At 44.2% G+C, this 20,532-nt stretch overlaps 1 protein-coding gene across 3 annotated transcripts in view; it reads left to right on the top strand.

Annotated features, from left to right (window-relative positions):
• Positions 1 to 20,532, top strand: part of LOC114766680 (semaphorin-4B-like) — an 88,049-nt gene that overhangs the window by 16,775 nt on the left and 50,742 nt on the right. Inside the window, exons 1-2 of one of the 3 annotated variants that reach the window (XM_028957762.1) lie at positions 13,681 to 13,695; positions 13,825 to 13,953. The exons of 1 other annotated variant lie outside the window; for it this stretch is intronic. The gene's annotated coding sequence lies outside the window, so the exon portion shown is untranslated. Of the gene's footprint in view, positions 1 to 13,680; positions 13,696 to 13,791; positions 13,954 to 18,827; positions 18,898 to 20,532 lie in introns of those variants that run through there. One more of the 3 variants, XM_028957761.1, reaches the window with a different exon arrangement.

Below are 20,532 nucleotides of genomic sequence, written 5' to 3'. Positions count from 1 at the left end.
AAGAAGAAAGAATATGCAGATATAAAATACTATGTATACATAAAATTTTACATTCAATGAACTTTCAAATATTGCCAGAAATGCTCCCAGAGTTATCACCTTTTTGAACAGATTTGGCTTTCATAGGATGCCATCTGGATCAAAGAATCAGTCCATTCCTTAATATCTGGAGGCTCACTGCCCTTCCACTGATGTAGGAGGATCAAACTCAAGCTTAAATACAGAAAACTTGCTGGTTGCATTGTGGGGAATCACAGTTCGGTCTCCAGGGAGACATAATCTTTGATTGATTGATTACTAACATATGTGAGGATATTGGAATCGATCCACGTAATGACGTCATTTATGTATCAGCCATCTGAAAGACGGGGCCAATTCAATTAGCGATCATTTCTTCAGTCTGGATTCTGAGACAAATACAAAGCCAGTTCCCAGAAATTCACCGTTTTGAATTGTGCAGCAAGCAGTGTGGATAAGTGGCACTCCGCAAGCTTCTGTTCACGCCACAGTAAGTTTTGTCAAACTTTGACCTCTGCTCATTGTGACTTATAGAAACAAATGGGGTTAGGTCTGTCAGTCTGCAGCTGACGTGCTTTAGGACCACTCTGCAGGGGGAGCTGCCGAGGGATATTTAATAGACACATGTCTCCATAGCAACAACTATAATATTAAAGCTTCTTTATCATGAAAATTTCACGTTGTGTGATTATTTAACATTAATACGAGTTCCCCGAGCCTGTCTATGGTCCTGCAGTGGCTAGAAATTGCGATAGGTGTTAAGAGTGCTTTGTCTATTCTGCTTTGCTGCCATCTCGGATGAGGAATTAGCCCCCTTGTGTTGTCTCCCGTTTCTCATGCTTTATCTGCCCAGAGAATTTCCCGCCCCTCCTCTAAAAAAGCATCTCCACTGATCGTCATGGTTTGAAACATGCAAAGCATTGCAGTTCTTTAGTGACTGGATATAAAAATTAGCATTTTTTGTAGTTTTTTGAGACTCACGACTTCCTGTCTGCCAAACATTGTGGTTGGTGAATGGTGTTAATGATGTCCACGAATGCCCGTTCACTTCTATAGGCCAGAATGGGTATCAGTATTTACAGTAATGTATTGGATTGGACAAAATGTGGACTGCCCATCCCAAATCATGTTACATAACTTGCCAGCACACATATACACATGTGTGTGCATGCTACTAAAACAAAAAAAAAAGGGACAGTGCATAAGTTCAAGTCACAACATACTGCTGCTTTGGTTTTGTTTGAAACATTGTGGTAATGTTATAAAGAAAGAATTTTGTAGAAAGCACACATCCGCTTCATGATTCCAGCCAGCGGGACAATAACTCCAGTTTTACTTGTTTTACTTCGGTTTCTACTCCAAACAAAAGTGCGTACAGGGAGCTTCATCAACTCTCGCTCGTCTGCATTCCTCTTTGTGAGGAGTTCCGCTCCCGCTCGTCACTTTCCTGTGCTCATTCACCTACACCCAGTCTGCGAACCGGTACTCCTGGCTGCGCCACAAACGGCCCTTTAATCTGAAACGCCGCGATCAACGTCCGGCCGAAAGGGGCGGTTTTGCGGCCTTCCGCGCTGCCCTTGAGATTCGCTTTTGACCAGGCTTTGACAGGCGAGCGCGCTGAGATAATGCGGCTTGTGTCAGGGTGACACCAGGAAATGTGTGTGACTGGATAATAATTGCTTGTCACTGATGGAGACATCCTGCTTAAAGAACACGCTGTGCCTAGTCCTTGGGACATTAGGGTTCGCCTTTCGTTTGTCCTTAAGATGGATCTGTTGTGTCTGCACACAATGACAAATTCTAGACATAATAGCCTTGAGGTTTGGGCAAAAATGGGTTTTAGTTATATTTTAATCTGCATATGCGCTTCACTTTTGCAAAATATCTTGTCGATTCTGTTCTCTGTATTGAATTTTGTATAAAATGCACTCAATAGTATGCTATGTTTACGTTTGAGATAAATTATTAATAACATGAAAATGACTGCTGATAATATAAAAAGACTTTAATGCTTGCGTGACTTTTGCTTTGGCAGAATTTCAGAGATTTAATCTGCTCCATTCCTCCGTGTGTTGCGTGCGGGAGAGGACGTCCTGCTCTTTAACATCACAGCTGTCACGTTCCGCAGCCAGGTCCGGAGCATCACTGCGTCCTCACGTGTCCCCATAAGGACCTTTTGGCTAGGGAGGTGGCAGGGAGAGGCCGTCTCTCGGTTCTGTTGCTAAGCCTGCATGGGCGTGTGTGTAGCAGAGGACGCGGGGGACCTGGAGCAGGAGAGGCACCCCCGGGTTCCGCTCCTGTCCCGGTGTGTCTGAGCTCATTTCAGTGGCCATTGTGGGGAGACGGGCTTGTGAGAGGGTTTCAAGGTGCCGTTGGTGGCTCCTGCGGTACATTAATATTTGCGATGCAGATGGAGGTCACCCTTACCGTTAGATTTAAGTCTGTTTATGGGCCACTGAGACTTGACAACCTGTTAGTCAGCTTCTATATCCATGTCAAGGAAATTCCTATTTGAATGAAAAGGTTTACATTCACAGCATTTACAGCATCTTTACAGCATTTTACAGGTTTGTATGACAAAAAGGTTTGTAGTGGCCTAGTGGGTAACACACACACACCTATGGACCATACAACCACCAAGTCACAGGTTAAAACCCCACTTACTACCATTGTGCCCCTGAGTAAGACACTTAACCCTGAGTGTCTTCAGGGGGACTGTCCCTGTCACTACTGATTTTGAAACAAATTTTCTTCTTCCCCTGACTGTTATGATACTGATAACATGTCTTTGGGACAAAAATGTAAATTTTTCACTTGACAGACAGTTGTAAGTTTGCATTATGGGTCCTACACACAAATCTCAGGGGTGAGCAAAAGTGTTAATAAAGCGTAAATTAGTATTTTTTTTATCTTAAGTGTAATTGTAGAGCTGTGTCTGAGAAATGGGACAGACCCAGTGAAGGTCGGCTTCTGAACCGGTGATCAGCCCTGATGCGCACATTAATGTCCGCCAGCTGTGGAGCCAAATTGTCACAGTCTGCACTGGTGGCTAATTGCTCTCTCTCCTATTTCCTCTCTCTTCCTCCCGAAGCATTAAAATCACATCTGCCCGACTTCCCTGACCGGCGGTGATGGTGGGATACGGTTCTCCTCTTCCAAACTACTGGGGTAGGGGGAAAAGCCGTGTCCCCTGATGAAGTCAACCTGACTCAAACTGTGCCTTATAATTCAGAGATGACAAATGACACCAATTGGCTTGGACAAATCCAGCCACCTCTCAGGGAAGGCAGGTTTTAATGAGACACATCATTAAATCTGCAGCTAAAGGTAATTTTAGGGTAATTTTCCTAAAATTCTTATTTATGTGTAATATTTTTTATAAATCCGCTATGGTGGGTCTGTGCAAAGCAGCATTTCAAGACACTTTATACTGTTGTATTGACAAAAAAAAAATCCCTTGAATCTTGTTGGACATGAGGATGCGAGGATGATGACTTGCAGGGGGCTGTGGATGGGTGTGTTTTTGGGATTGGGAGAGCATTTGTGGGCAGGCCTCGTGCGAGGCACCATTCAGAGTGGGAGGGAATCCTCTGAAGAAGGTGCGATTTTTATGAAGATCTCACACTGACGCGTCTGTCAAGGCACATCCACTTTTGCCCCTCTGCATCTTTCACATGTTAATTAGACCAAGAGAGGAGCACCATCACACGTTATTCTTAGCGCAGTTGGGGAAGTTTGAGAGGTTTTCCTGAAGAAAAGCTCAGACTTTAGTGCCATTTTCCATCACACGCTAATATAACGCATGAAAAAGCCACTCTTCATCCAGCAATAAAACTGAAGTGTGGAGCAGAATCAGAACAACACCAACACCCCATCTCCCTGTCACAGTCACCGCTCTGGTGAGAATTGTCCCACACCTAAATAATATCAACAGTGATCTCACACTGGCTGGAATGTGTGTACACTGAGGTATACACGCTCCCCATCAGGGAGTTTACAGTCAAGTTTAGATTAAAGATTAAATTGACTTTATTGTCATTGCACAATCCTACTTAGTACAATAGTACAACAAAATGTAGTCATTATGTCCTTTTTGTCCATAGAACAACTTTACTTTGTCTATTAAAATAACTTCACACTAATTAAAATTTATTAAAATTGAAGCAAATAGTTTACATGCCTATTAATCTTTTGCAAAGGAGGAGTGGAGCTGTTTTGTTTTGTAAGGTCGGTAACATCTGAAGCATTTGTAGTCATTCCCTTTGAATCAGTCACAGCATCTGTGAGAATTGTAATTATGCCTCAAATTTACCATCTTTTACTGCTGCAGCGGTGTCACACTGGCAGATGGCATGTGGTTAGCATGGGAGCTCACCCACTCCACTGTTATCTGTTATTTAGTTGTGGGATGTCTCTGCCGCATTTTATACTGGATTACTCAACTGCTTCACACACAACCCCAAATCAAAGAGAACTTGTCACATACAGTAAATTGCAAACATGAAATATTTACATTGACACTTACAACATTTATCAGACGCCCTTATCCAGAGCGACTTACAATCAGTAGTTACAGGGACAGTCCCCCCCCTGGAGACACTCAGGGTTAAGTGTCTTGCTCAGGGACACAATGGTAGTAAGTAAGATTTGAACCCAGGTGTTCTGGTTCATAGGTGACTGTGTTACCTACTAGGCTACTACCACCAAATATTTAATATTGTGTCATTCATATGTTCATTTCTATGCACATCATAACCCTACATATCAAACGTGGAGCTCTGTGAAATTGTAAACATGGTAAGTAAAACGCTAATATGCTGAGTAAAACAGTGCTGATTTATTCCAATCAGCTTTGTGCACTTTCCCAAATAAAGATGCAGGTCTCAATGATAAAAATGTTTATGCTCTTTTTTTGTTTCTAGGCTTAAGATCAAAGTGCACATCGGTAGTGTTTTCATACACATATGGGATGTGTGTGTGTGTGTGTGTGTGTGTCTTTTAGGGGTTTTCCTCTCCTGTGGGCCAGGTGCATTTGTGCGCTCTTATTTTGACGTGCACCATGTGATTAGACCTGCAGCAGACAGACGTGTGGCGGTGAAATAAGCACCTTGGCGATGTGCACACAGCCCACTGCTCTTCACCGTGCGCCGGCTCAAATTAAAGACCTTTCCATGAGCAGACACACAGGAAAAAAAAAAACACTAATATCCACTTTGGGGGTGAAAATGTCGGCAGTTGGTTGAGGAGTCCATGAGAGGTCTGGCTCTGAACACGGGAGAAGAAGATTGTTTAATCTTGCCTGGGGAGCCACTGAGCTCGTCTTTAATGTTTAGGGTTTGTAGGGTTTGTGCGCAGAGGTGAGGCGAAATTGCAGTCTGCTGTCTGCTCCTTGCTGTGGGATGGGCTGATGTTGCAGTCTTGCGGCTAATTTTGTTTCGGGCTTTTCAGGCAATTGTTGCGAGGTGTTTGCCCATTAACCCCGATGAGGAACATTTCTTCTGGTTGCCATGGTTACACTGTCCATATGGAGAGGCAATTCGAAATGATTTATGGAGAATATATGTTTTCACCTCATCATCTTCCACTGATAAATTCATACCTGCGGTACCTGCAGCTTTTCTTCACATCTGTATAATGGCCCTAAAATTCAATGCAAAAGAAAAAAGCAGGAGGTCACAAGGCTCCTCCAATTTCTGCAAGTCTGCAAAATTATTCTTTTCATTTTCAGATTTTTCAGATCTACAAGTCCATACAGACAAGTGGTGGCTGTCCTGTGCCGACGATTTCAGGCTTGGGCCAAAACTTGGCCCACCCGGCTGCTTCCTAATCTGGTCAGGTTGTTCTGTCACAGTTGTCGTACATGACGAGGATGCATATGCACAATGTCATGAGACAGGGAATTTATTACACAAACCCGGGATGGGAAACAGCACCCAACCTGACGGAGAACAGACACAAACAGGGCAGCTTTATACAGGCAGACAAAGGTGAAAACTATTAGGAATCATAGTAACACAGACGAAACCCCTTTGTTAGAAAGATAAAAAAAAATGTTTTTATTGTTTTAATAGGTTTCTAGTATAACATTATGCTTCTAAGAATGACAGAGCTTTTCTTTCCAGTTTTCTGGATGTTGTTGATTTGTTGTTGTGTACTGGCAACCCCAGAGTGGATCATCTCAAGGGTGCACGGAGCACAGGGTGAAAAGAGCCAAGAACACAAATGCGCCGTTGCCAGGGCAACACCTGATAATACACCACAGCACCGAGCACATGGGGGAGGGTGACAGTTCAGGTATAGGAGCAGAATACAACTGCCACCCTTCTCTGTTCCACGTTATTTAACAGAGAGTCGAGAGGAAGAAGCAGCCAAGTGGTCAGTCTTTTAGTTCTGATTCCAAATGATCTTGATCTTGAACCTTTTTAAGATCTCTGGATGGTCTCTTGAAGAGTGCACTGTCTTCCCAAGTTGAATTAAATTTTGATTGATTAATCTGTCTGTGAAATCCTGGCTGTGGCAGTTTTTGACCAGATCACAGAATTTAATGTTTGCGCATGTTGCTGTTTCCAGCGCAGTTTAATCTTTGCATTCGTTTTCTCTGTTTGTGCTGAAACTCTCAAGAACCTTGATAAGGATGTTTAGGTCATGCATGGCAGGGGCACAGCATTTCTTTAGATGTTGTGGGTTCTGCTGAGAAATGAAGAGAATCTGAATCACTGAGAGAATCTGGCATGACTTCAGCTCATCTTTGGACAAGTTACCTTACCATACAATGAAATTATAATCAGAAATATTTTCAGCCAAGGCACCTTCACAGACATCTTTTAAATTTTGTTCTTGAAACAGTAATAGGTTTTTTGAGCATTTTTGACCCATTGTTGCTTCTTGAACTTTCCATTCATGTCAGTCACCTTGATTTTGAGGTAATTTAGTGTCAACCTCGAAAAAAAATTCATTGCAAAAAAACAGCGGGAAGGCCCTTCACTGGCTGGAGGACCCAAAGGACACGTCAAGCTTGCTAGAAAACGTAAAAAGCAAGAACACTGTCTGGAAGTATTTTGATTCAGGTTGGGTTCAGGGTCAATTTTAATAATTTTTGTTCAGTTAGATTGGGTCATTTGATTGTTTTTTAAAAGTGTTTCGCATGTTTTAAATATGCTTTAGGAAGTTAATTTTTCAAAAAACGTTAATTTGATTTACAATTCAGGGCCACTGTCATCAGGTGATTCGTTTTAATTATCTTGAGAGATGCAACAATACTCTCATGCAAATAAAGCCTGTACTTGTTGGGATTATTAATTAATTAATTAATTAAGTAAATTATGTTCTGTTGTTTTAAATTTTTCTTAAAATAAAAAAAAATCTTCTGTGTCTGTGTTTTCATCACCCTGTAGTATCGAAAAAAAAGTATTGAGAATCGAGTACCACCCTTCATTCCAGTATCTAGTTTGAAATTTCATTATCGTGACAGCCGTAGTATATTTTCAAGGTTGATAAGGAGCAGAGAACAAAAGGCTTGTGATCTGCAAACTTCACTACTATGCCTCTCCTCTTCTACTTTTTTTGTCATTTTGTGGTTGAGAAACCCTGACCTATCACGAAGGCCCTGTATTTATGAATACTAATTTCCTGACCCCCTGTTCATTGAGGATGTGAGCAGATCACTTACTTTTGACCTCTGACCGTTCTCTAAGTAGAATCATTTGAGGCTGTGTTTTCTGAAACAGTATGAGTATTAAGGCTTTGCAATGAGTCCCGGTGATTAATGTACTGATGTGAGCTCTCGCTTCTCCCACATCCTCTTCCAAAAGAGACCCCGGCACTGTTTGACTGGCAGCGGGCTTGATTGGTCTGGGTTTTGCTGGACAGACGCAGAGGAGAGCAGCCCCTGGCCTCTGACCTTTTAATTAAGAAAGTGCTCTCCTGTGAACGGTCTGCCAGCCACTGCTGAGGGAGATCAATCAGCACCGTATGCTAAATGCGGACCATGTGGTCCCACCGCCTGACCATTGTGCACATATGATTTCACATTCACAGTGTATTAGCAACATTTTATGAACAGAATGTGACATTTGTGACATTGTGTCAGAATGAAAGAGAATGACCTTTCGTGTTCGTTGAGAGCTGGAAAACCTTGTCCAACAGGACACTGCTTTCGCTTGAATATTCGCATCATTTTCTCTAGCTGCTTTATGCAGCATCATGCACGAATCCACAACCACATTGACATCCGGAAATCTGCATTCAGCAACAGTGGAAAATCCCCCTTTCTGCTCTGTGTTCCGTTGTTTCCAGGATGTCCCCTGCTGTCGATAAAGTGAAACTGATTTGTCCTCCCAGCGGTCAGCATGTTATTTGTATTCCTGGAGCTTCTTTAGCCTAAAACTGTTCTTGTCCTCCAGGAACAATTTTGATCCCGTGTGGGGTGAGAGTACAGTTCGCTTTGCGATCTGCTCTGCATTCCGGCCTGGCGTGATCAGAGTTTGGGTGCAAAATTATGTTCTCATCGCATTTGATGGGGCAAAGGCCACTTCTGTGAATTAGGATGACAGGGACTGTAAAAAGTAAAGTACACAACATTAGCAATCAAAATCGTATTTTTTTGCTGCCCCCATTTAGGGTTCACCACAGCCAATCAGCAATCAGCTGGCAGTTGTCCTGGTAAAAGATTTATGCCTGATGCCCTGCCTGACAGGTGAGGCGAATAACGCCTTTACAATGACGTCTGTATGTTAACAAGTGCAAATTTGAGTAATGTATGGACCACACTGTAATGGCTAGATGGCTGGTTCATAGAATGTGCAAAACTGCAGCTCTACTGCTATGTTCCCTGTCTGCTGTGTTCAGAACCTACCAAAAGTCATCCAAGGAAGGAAACTCTGAAATGGCTGCAGCGACATTCATTCACGTGGGAGGTGCTTCAGCAATGTGATCCAAATTGCTGAAAAATTATGCTGGGTCTGATAGAACGGTGCCGTAACACACAGTGTATGACAGTCCCCATGCTGGCCCATGTCCGATGCCATGTCCAAGAGCCTATAGGTCAAAGGATGAAAGTTCCCTGGTTCCCTGGTGAGGAGTCACGTTTTCTCTTTCATCATGTGGATGGTCAAGTGCATGTGTGTCACTTACCCGGGGAAAACATGGCACCAGGATGCAAACTGGCAGATGCAGTGTGATGCAACATTTTGCTCAGCTTTCCTGTGGATGTTGCTTTGGCAAACTGTTGACTTGGTCTCCAAATTCTCTAGATCTCAATCAAGTCGATTGTAAAGATGTAATGGTGTATATAAGCTTATACTTAAGCTTATACTCATGCACTTCAAAATAATAAAAAATCTTTCTTTGGTTCATTTTCCTCCAACCAGTTACTAGCTGAAAAATTGCATCTAGAATTGTGTTTGGGTACAGAAAACAAATCATCATATCTGTTCTGATGGCAAAAAAAAACAACGTTTCATGTTTAATCCGCGGTAAAGCAGGCAATCACAATAACTTCATTGTGTTCTTTTACGATGCCACCGAATTCATTCTAGTGCTCAGATGTCACCCTGTAGCCGGTTGGCAGGGCTGCAATTAGGGAGGCAACGCGGGTCTCTCATTGCCTCAGACAGCTGCTGTTTACTGCTCCATGTGCCACTTGCCAGGGCGGGCAGTAAAACAGACCTGTCAATAAGGACGTGTGGCCCCCCAGGACAAGTGGAATGTGCTAAAAGTATTCCTGTGTCAGTCTTCGGACGTCTAAGGACAGGGCACAGGGACGTGTGCAGAAGGCAGATTTTGTATCGGACTGAGGGTTTTCAGTCTGTAAGAGTGTGCTGGGCAGTGACATTTTGCAAAATGGAATCCGGAGTGGAACTGGAAACCGGTTGGCTCAGCGTCCCTCGCAGGAACCGGATTGAGCTCCTCTTATTTTGTTTCCATGAATGAGCTGCTATTTGCAACGTGTCAGAAGAGCACAAATAACTTCTAATCACTTGGTCATGGCTAACTTGGTACAAGAGGAGCTTTTGTGTTCAATTGCATGACACCAGACTTGCTCAGAGGCAGACACGCCTCATTTTGCCTCAATAAATGGAAATACACAAATTTTTAATATTAAGTTTTTTTGAGGACCTAGGGGAAGAAATATGCATTTTGTAAGACTTTTCTATTGCTTTAATAGACATTAAACACAAGGAAGGTCTTCAGGATTTACAGAAAGAACCTGATAAACGCAAGGAAGAACTGTTTGACCTCTACACAAGATCACATGGGTTATCCTTCCACTTCTATGCCGATGACACACTCATCTTCTCTTTTCCTCCCTCAGATCTGGATTGGAGTAACAACAGACAACCAACTCACCAATCTTTCCCACTCATGTAGATTCCTTCTCTACAATATCAGACGAATCCACCCTTATCTGTCAACACAGGCCACCAAGATACTGGTTCAGTCCTTAAAAATCTCATGACTGGATTACTGTAACTCCCTTCTAGCTGGTCTACCACTATGTACCATCCAACCTCTACAACTAATACAAAATGCAGCAGCACGACTGATCTTTAACCTTCCCAAATTCTCCCACACCTCCCTCTGCTACGTTTCCTCCACTGGCTCCCAGTAGCTGCATGCATCAGATTCAAAATACTGATGCTGGCCTACAAAGCCAAACATGGAGTAGCACCATCCTACCTCACAGCCCTTATTACACCTCGCACTGCACCTCGTATACTCAGAGCCTCCAGTACTGCTCGCCTGGTCCCTCCATCTCTAAAGGTAGACTCTTCTCTGTCTTGGCCCCTCGGTGGTGGAATGAACTTTCTCTTGAGGTCAGAACAGCTCAGTCACTGAGTATTTTCAAACGGCAGCTCAAGACCTTCCTCTTTAGAGAATATTTAGATGAACTTGTAACCTTCTTATTGTCTGACTTCTGTATAGAAACTACAACAGAGTGAATAAAAAGATTGTATTCATAGTTGGGGTCCTAGTGAACCAGAATTGATCACTTCATTGATGGTATCATGAAAGCACGTTGTAAGTTGCTCTGGATAAGGGCATCTGCCAAATGCCTTAAATGTAAATGTATCTTGCAAGAAGGAGTAACTACCCACAGCCCTTCTTGTTGGCATGCAGATATTTCTGACAATCTGAAGACAATAATAATGTTTTTATAAATGGGATGATTGACAGCTCTCATGCATGCCACTTCCTTATTATGGACTTCTTATGCTCCTCCATTTTTCTAGTAATACACCTTGTTGCACCATGGCAATTGTTTTCATCTCTGGTGAAATACACATACAAATAAAGGATAAGTGCATTAATTCAAGCATGTGAAATTTGCACACACTTCCCATATACACCCAAGTCTCCAATACACAGTAACCAAAACATGTATTGTTTTAAAATGTTTTCATCTTTATATCTAAAACTTTCACATTTATACATCTCCAGTACAGGAGATCAATGTCTGTCTATTAATTTCAGCATCAGCAACCCAAAATCACATACAGTATGTCTCAATGGACTTTGACAGGCCCTACAGTTGACACCCCCAACACTTGACCCTTCTGCACACAGGGAAAAACTCCACACAAAAAAAAGAAAAAAGAAAGGAAGAAACCTTGGGAAGGAGTGATACAGAGAGGGTAGAGTGAGCCTGCAAGTGGTGATAGTGCAGGGTTTGTGATTGTTTGTCCAATAAGAGAAATAGGCCAACAGTTGTAGAATGTAGTCCAGTGTGTAGTCCAGAATGTAGTCCAGTGTCATGGTGTACATTACGTGTCCATTATGATGCTACTGGTCCATTTGAAAATCCCTGAAGCTGTAGTTGTTACGGTGGTGGTGGCTGTGGTGACCCTCTGGTTCGTTTCATGCTAAGTCCTCGTTTGGCATTTGTCAGGAACCAGGATTTGTCTGGTGTTCTCTTCACTGGGGTCTGCCATTAGTCTGTGAGCTTGATTCAGTGTCTCCTAGAAAACAAACAGAAGCAGCGGCAGACTGTGGCATCTTACGATTGGTACTGAAATATGTGGTTATTGTGGTATATTGCTGCTATAGTGGCCCGGTACCCTAACTAGGACAGCATAACTAGGGTGAATTTAACACTGTCTGTGCCTAACAGGGTGACTATGTGATTATAATTGACACTGAGTCAGAGTGAAGTGAACTGAGCATCTGGGACTTTAACAGAAGGCCCGAGAAAACATATGGGTTTTCAGTTTAGATTTAAACACTGAGACTGAGTCTGAGTCCCGGACACTGACCGACAAGCCGTTCCACAACTGCAGAGCTCTATATGAGAAGGATCTGCTCCCAGCTGTACTTTGGGTACCAGTAGTGACCCCACACCCGTTGATCGCAGGGGGCGTGGCAGGTTTGATGGGTAACCAGTGCAGTGATTGTAAGACTGGGGTGATGTGGTCAAATTTCCTAGTTCTGGTTAGAACTCTGGCTGTAACATTCTGTACTAGCTGGAGTTTACTAGGCACCTACTAGAGTATCCAGACAGTAATGCATTGCAGTAATCTAACCTTGATGTGATAAAGGCATGGACCAACTTTTCTGCATTGAGATGATATTTCTTATTTTTGCAATATTTCTAAGGTGAAAGAATGCTATGCTAGTGATGCATATCTACACCACAGCTTTGTACTGTTAGAGTATAATTATACAACCTGGAATCTGAGGCTGAAGTCTGTCTGCATTTATGTATGAGAATAAATAGTGGCCCCCCTGTTTGAATGCCATCATTATCTTCCTCTCTCCTTTTTAATTCCCCTTTTGCATCGATTCAGGGTACCATGGCTCATTTTGGTTCAGGTTGTGAACGGGGGGGCTGTAGTCGTTGCCACCGCTTCCTGCAGCCTGCTGCTTAGTAACGTGGGGTCTGAGGAGCAGCTCTCTCCGCCAGGCCCAGCTGCGAGGGAGGAGGGTGGATATTTTCAGCCCGTTTGACAAAAGGTGCTGTGTCAGGGCCGCCTGGATGCGCCGCCTCGCTCTGGCAGTGTGCATCTGTGAGGACGTGACACACACACAGAAAAGCGCAGCCGAGGTCCCTAGAGAACGCCTGAAACTACCCTTATATGAGTTAGCCCAATCATTGAAAACTAATATGAACACAATCTGAACTAAACGTGTGTTGCAGTCGAATAGGTTTTCCTTATATGTTACTAGAATTTTCATAAAAATTCCTCTCATGATGTTCCTAAGTGAAACCATGTCCCTTCATCGCTGTTTTGTCATGGGTCTGAACCTTGTGAACCAGAACCGGCCTCGGGCGTTGGCTCTGAGATGTGTGGTGCAGCCGTGGGTGTGGACAGGAGTGTCGTCTGCAGGGGAAGGCCACCACCGCGCCTCCCAACGGACCGCCGGCCGGCCACGGCGGCCACACTGACCCGGAGACGCGCCGCATCCGCCTGGGTGTTCCGCAGTTGCCCTGCGGCGCGTGGAATGCACTCTGGGGGAGAAACAAACAGCCCTTCTGGTATGGAGGGACCGGCCGCAGCGTCCCGTCTTCCCAGTCACCAATCCCAGTAAGAAAATGCGCTATTCGGCGCTCCTCCTTTTTGGAAAATTTTATGCTATTTATGCACTTTCCAATGCACCAGAATTCGGTGGAAGGAGCGAGGGAGGCAGGGAGGGAGGTGTTGAAGGGAGCAGCCCTACCTCTTCAGGAGCAAAAGCTATGATGTAATGTACTTGCCTGCCACAGAATGAGCACCCCCCACCCCTTCCCCTCTGCCGCGTTTGATTCCTCCCACCCCTCTCTCTCTCTCTCTCTCTCTCTCTCTCTCTCCTCCTGTCCTCTCTCCTTGGTAGTGGTAGTGGCTGCTGGTGGTTCTGCGCGTCCGTAGCTGAGGGCTGAGGGCATCTCCGGGGATCCCTGCGGAGCTTCTGTTCACTCGCGGCCGGATCGCACGCCGCTGCACCCGACGGAGCCGGCCGAAGGTAATTCCTCTTTCCCCGAGACAAAAGAAACGTGCAAATTTGTGACCTGCACGGGGAGGGAGGCAGGGGGGGGAAGAGGGAACCCGGTGGGACACGCAGGGACCTTCCTTGCTCAGCTGCTGAACGGATCGGCCGCCTCCCGTCACCGCGGCGCAGGCTGCCATGGCAATAGATGGAATCTGGCTTCCCCGCGGCCGGCGCTGTCGCCGTCGCCATCGCCGGCTCGTAGTAAGGTGTTTGGGGGGTGGGGTGGGGTGTGATCGCTCAGGGATGGTTCAGCACGTCTCTGCTGCTCTGGAGGTGCTCCTCTGTTCAAATCCTGTTTCATAATCCGACGTAATCCTGTGTAATGTAGACGTGTGTGCTATCAGTCAGAATGATGATGCACATCGTGCACGTGTACCTGCTTAGACTGCTGATTAAATATGTACTTTTATATTTAGATATTTTTTACAAAATGAAGTATCTCTTTTGCTTCAGTTGGGTTCAAAACGGTCACTTTTTTGGTCTCGTGATGTTTGAATTGATTTGAGGTGGGAACGTGGCTCGCTGGCGTGGGGGAAACTGGGCGTGTGCTCGGACAATGGTCCTCGGTGAGGACAGCATCCCTGTGCGTGTACCCCTGTGCCCATGGACCGGCGTTTGGCCGATCTGACACACACACGTGGAGTAAAAACATTTTTTTTATTGCCATTTGGAATACATCTTTTCAAAACCCACCTGTACTTTTTATTTTTGCTTAGTTCAGAAAAAAAATTATTCGCTGCAAGTGCCCTGCCCGAAACCTCATACTTTTTTTGTCTGCTTTAATATTTCATATGTCTTGTCTGCTGTACATGTGGATATGCTCATGACTTATTCATTCAGAGGATTTTTGCTCCTGGTGCCTGTGGAGGGAAATACCAGCACTCGGCGAAGGCACTTTGCATAATTAATTGCTGTGGAGTCAGTTATTAGTAATTAAAACCTCATGCGTTTAGGCACAATGCTTACAGATGTGTCTGCCCCATCCCCAGGTAAGAAAATGTAATACTGGCATAAAAATGCCACACTGTGGGTCACACTGGCACACCAGCAGTGCACATATCATCATCTTCAATGACTTCTGATTATCGGGTCTATAATTAGTGGCAGTTAGCCTGATTTATTCTACTCTGTCACACGGAAATGTGTTCAGAGCAACGTCTTTTGTGTCTCAAGTCCCTTGAAAACTGCAGTGCTGAGAGAGAAAGGGGGACAAAAAGGCTCACTGTGATTGGATAAGAGATGTCATGTGAACATGCTGGGGTCATTTCGTGATTTCCCCATGGGGTAGAGGTTATGTCTACACTTGGGGGCTAACTACTCTCCACAGAAACATCCTTCATGGTGCTCTCTTAGCCCGAGCCTGTTTTGTACCTGAGAAGAGGAGGATGCCCCTATTTTCTTAATCAGGTTGAAGACACGGGTAAAAATGAGATCAGCATGACCTTCGCTGATAAAGTTTTCTTTAGACACAGTGACATTAAAAGGCCGAGTGGGTTGAAGGGAGGACTGAAAAAATCGGCCATTTTTTTTTTTTGCAAGTGCTTTGCCGGTATTGATTTTCTGTGACAAACTCTGAAGCGGGAATTAAATGAGGTGGCGGGTTTATCTCTTGGCACCGTGACTCCTCTGCAGAAACACCTCAATGACGGAAAAAAAGTTCCCATCTTTACACATCAGCATCTGACTGGAGCTGAGATTTGTCTGTCACGCTTGTCGGCTGAATTTAGCTCCGCCACAGCAGGTGCTTTTTTGACAGGGGCGGGGCATCATTCAGTAAAGAGCGACTTAAAAATAGCCTCTTCCAATTAAAGAGGGAGACGGGGAAGTCCTTGTCCTGTGGGGGCATGCAGTAGGATCACCAGGCAAGGTCACCGCAGAGACCCCTCCTGTTTAATATCATCGGCATGCCTTCTTGTCTAAGGCCCTAAGAAATTTGATGTATTAATATCCAAAATTCCGTTTTTCCATTTGAATTCTTCTACATTCCATGTTTTCTGTTCTAAAATTATTTATTCACCTAAAGACTGTGTGAGTATGGAGTGGATGAGGAAAAAAGAACAAATGCACTAAGACAACTCACATTTAATCAATGTTCATTTACTCTGTGCTTTTGTAAACCATTTACATGTAAATATGTGCATTTCATGCAAAAAACTATTTCACAATATTACACATTCTACCATTCGTAGAATAAACGTGGCAAATAAATAAACATTGGGGATTACAAAAAAAGTTGTGCCCACTTATATTATGAAAGTGATGAGCAGTGGGCAGCCATGACAGGCGCCCAGGGAGCAGTGTGCGGGGGCGGTGCTTTGCTCAGTGGCACCTTGGCGGATCGGGATTCGAAACGGCAACCTTCTGATTACGGTGCCGCTTCTTTAACCGCTCAGGCAAGTGGTCCGGATTCGACAATGTCAGCCTTTTCGCCATCGCTGACCACACATTTACATTGCGTGTAGTGGGTAGTGCAGCTGCCAGAAATGCTAATTATGATTTCATTTTATTTGTTGGATTCCGCCTTGATCCTGAACAGGACAGCTGCATAAATTCCCAGGTTTCTGCCCCCATTCCAGTGTCTGTCTGTCAGAATTCACAGGCCGTGCAGGTCAGGTGGGTTTTTTTAGTTGCTAAAGCTAGATGAGAAAGCTTTTTTGACCTTGTGTAGTGTTTTTTTGCGTGCATGTGTTCATCGTCGTCGTCTGCAGGTATGTTACGTAATGACCGCTGAGAGTGCTGGTCCAGGGACAGACAGGAAGCATCTCTCTGCAGCCACCTCTCGCTCACGCTTCATGATCAAAGTATCAGTAGAGATGAAAGCAGTGCTGCACAGTGACTCACAGACACACACACACACACACACACACACAAAATAACACATTTAGTGTGCACGTATTTTTAAAAGTTGGAGAACCGTGTCCAGCGCTTTTTAAAGCCGCTTTTCTGTGCTGCAGGGTGGATCAATAGGCTCTTTTAAAGTTTTTTCAGAGGCGCGTCCTGCTGAAGGCCTGACTTGTTTCGGACCGCGGCTCCACATTGCCTGTCATAGACATTAGTGCTGTGGTGACAAGAAACAGTTGGTCATTTATTTTCGTTAACAGCAGCTAATTAACGTTTTATTATTTGGAGTCCCCAGTGCTCTGGCTTTTATCAGGGCTTTCCCCCCCCCCTGCTGACTACCGGGGGCACAAAGTCACCAGTCCCTCCCTCAGATCGTCCCAGGCAACCGAACGGGAGGTTCCCAAAGATCCCAAAACTTTAATCAAGCCTGCAGTCCTTCTGGTTTGCTGCTGGAGGGTAACAGGACTGGGTTTTAATGACATGAGGATCCAGGGTTAAAGGCGGCACTTGCCATAAACAGGACACCCTGCTGTGGTCCGGGAGGGTCTCTTATGAAAGCGAGAAGATTGAAAGTGACACCTGCATTGTCTGTTTAATTATGTTTGCCCTCCTCCGCCGGCGGGGGGGCTCGTGGGTCTGTGCCGCCTTCAGTTTGGAATGGCAGAGACATGAAAGAATGCTGCTGCCGCCGTTTTTGATGCGGACAGGGAGCCACCCGGGGCGCGGCGAAGTTTTCTGGGCTCCATGCTGTATGCTGGACGAATGTTAAATCAAGACGCTCCGTCGCCTTCTGCTTTTTATTCTTGTCCTTCTCTCTCTGTTTCAGACATGCATACACCAGCAGTCAAACTTTTTGACACGCCCGCTTTGTGGGGACTGTGACGCTATGAGACTATTTTGAAGAATTACATATTTTTTTAACTAAAAAAGATTGAATCAGATTTTCAGAGATTCCACTCTTTACTTTCACAACACACTGTTGTCACCGTCATTAGATGCCGATTAGCATGATTGAAGGACAATCAGCTCAACAAGCGCTCAGCAGAAGAACACTTTCAGGACTTTTGGGGAAAAGTCCCCATTGTCTGACTTCAGTTCAGGTGAGAGAAGCCAAGAGTGTGAAATGCTGTCAGCACAGAAAAGTTCTCTGCTTTGAAGAGCCTAAAATATTTAACGTTTTAGCTTTGTTTTCAATATTCCTCATGCAGTCATACACATCTTCTCACTTCTTCCTCCCTCACCTCTCACCCTCGGCTCACCGCTTCTAAAAAAAAAACAGACACTCCACTTCTCCTCATATATCGTCAATTAATCATTAACCATCATAGCTGCAGCAGGGTGGCTTCCGAGCAGAAGAACCTCACCAAGAGGTGATTCAGAAAGGCGTCATCTCAGACTCTGTTACCGGTGCTGGCAGGTAGATGATGGCCTCTCCGAGGATAAAGGTCCCTGCCTGAGTACTGGAGTAGAAGTGAGCAGACATGCGACCGTGGTGGAGTTGCGTAAGCCAATCAGTCGCTATAGATGAGTCACGCAGATTACGTTAAGTCTGAGGTGGCTTTGCATCGGCCCAAAGAGAATCTAACCACTATTTCTGGAACTAACGCCACCGATTTACATATCTGCAGCTCGGGTGGAAATTTTTTCTTTTTCTCAGAGAACGAACATCACATGTTCACATGAACATCACAAAAGTCACTTTTCGGCTCATACCAAATATAGCTCAAAGAAAGTAGCTCAAAGGTAAAGATCCAGCAGGTCTTAATTACATCTGACTCATCACTTGCTGACACCCGTTGTCACTCATTTTGTGCATATCCGCTCGTTTTAACGGTCCCCTGTACGTTAAAACAAGCTCCGGTCCAGAAGCTGGAACAGTGATTTATCTGACATCCCATCCCTGGGCTTCAGTGATGGATTTCAGCACCGTGCCAGTTTTTCAGAGATTGACTGAAGTGTCACTCGCTGTTTACCGAAGTGAAATCTCCCGTTTCCTTCTCACTCAGATGCTGAAAGTTGACCTCGCCATAGATGAGTCTTTTTCCTTTACATCCGCTGAGAGCTCCTTTAACAACAGTAAGTGTGTTTACCTTACGTTTTTCTTGTGCTTGTGAATCTCCATTCCTTGACTTTCTTCCCCGAAAGCTCTGTTACGCAGGCTGGATTCCCTGAAAGAGGAAACTTGGCTAGCGCTGATAAGACCGCAATCCATCCTGGACTGATTTTAGTTAGATTCGCCATTTTCAAGGCCAAATCCGACGGGATAATGGATTCAACCAGGCCTTAACTAGGCCTCGCAGAAAACCCTTTTGGCACGCAAGACACGGTGCTCAGCTCAGACTCAACACAAACACTAGCCATTGCAAAAGCTTGTACTGTGTACTGATTACTAGCAGTATGCGGTGCCTAACAATGCTGTATAACACTCAGTGCTTACTGCACAAGCGCTAGGCTGACATCTTGGATCTTAGGACCGGATGTACTACTGTTGAATATATTTATTTCCTTTTCCGTGCATTTAATAAAAAGTTAGTTCTGTTGGCAAATCTTATATTGTTATTTTTAAACAACAATATCTATACACAAAGTATGCATGGGAAATCAGAAAAGTTTGGAGGGAAGAGAACCAGATAATAGTCAGAGCATCAGAAATATGCAAGGCATGGGTCAGTCTGGAGGAGACAGGGCTTGACAGGTTAAAGAGCATTAGACTGCGTCTGACAAACGGCCAAGGATAAGCACACAGCATGCAGGCCGCATAAATGTATAAATAAATACAGTGATAGCAGATGTGCACATTCCAGTGTGCAAATGCCTTACGTTGCATTAAAACCTTATGACTAAACATCTATAGACCAGACTCAGAGTGAAATAAAATCAAGAGTGAAATAATGTGCTAAGGGTAAAACTTCATTGGGGTGATGGCTTTCCAGTAGAATAGAAAAAAACTACACTGTGCCCAAAATACTGATGAGTCACCAGTGTAAATTAGTTTTGGTATTTTTACAGTAAGCCTAAAACTAAAAGTGAAAGAAATGTAACCGTCAAAATGAAACGAAAACCTAACTAATTTAATTTTTAGACTCTAAGCTGCTTTGAGCATGCTCTTCAAGCCTGCTAGACCGCCTCCTTTGTTAGCTCTAAATAGATTAAAGACCAAAATGCATAAAAAGGTGAGGTGGAGCTCCTGATGACATCACCCAGCACAGCACACTACGTAGGCAATGATCAGCATCACAGGAGACATCACAGTTGATTGAATATACTTACTGTTGGCTATAAACAGTAGGCTTATAAAATAAAATGCTTTCTTCTGGAAATTTTTGTTTTATCAGGATCAGAACAAAAATAGAACAAATCCAATTATCCAAACTAAATTCTAACAAAATGTAATGCCCTATGTAAAGTGCAGAATTTACAGCATGTGGTCTTGTGGACAAAGACAGAGCAGAATAGCTATTTTAATCACTATAAACCCCAACCCCAATTCCTTCCTGCATATACTGTTTCACACTGTGGGGTATATAGAGTCGATATTAGAGCTGTAATCTGTAGTTAGACCTGATACGATTTGACTGTTATGCTGTGTGGACCCCATGATAATTAAAACGCATCACCTGATGACGGTGGTTGAGAGAGGCAAATCAAATGAACTTTTCATTAAAAAAAAAAAAACAAATTCTCACTCACCGAAGTGAGTTTACAAGCAGC

The sequence above is a fragment of the Denticeps clupeoides genome, chromosome 17, assembly GCF_900700375.1.
Source record: "Denticeps clupeoides chromosome 17, fDenClu1.1, whole genome shotgun sequence".
Lineage (NCBI taxonomy): Eukaryota > Metazoa > Chordata > Actinopteri > Clupeiformes > Denticipitidae > Denticeps > Denticeps clupeoides.
The sequence above is the reverse complement of the archived record's forward strand: the minus strand, read 5'-3'. Positions and strand labels throughout refer to the sequence as shown.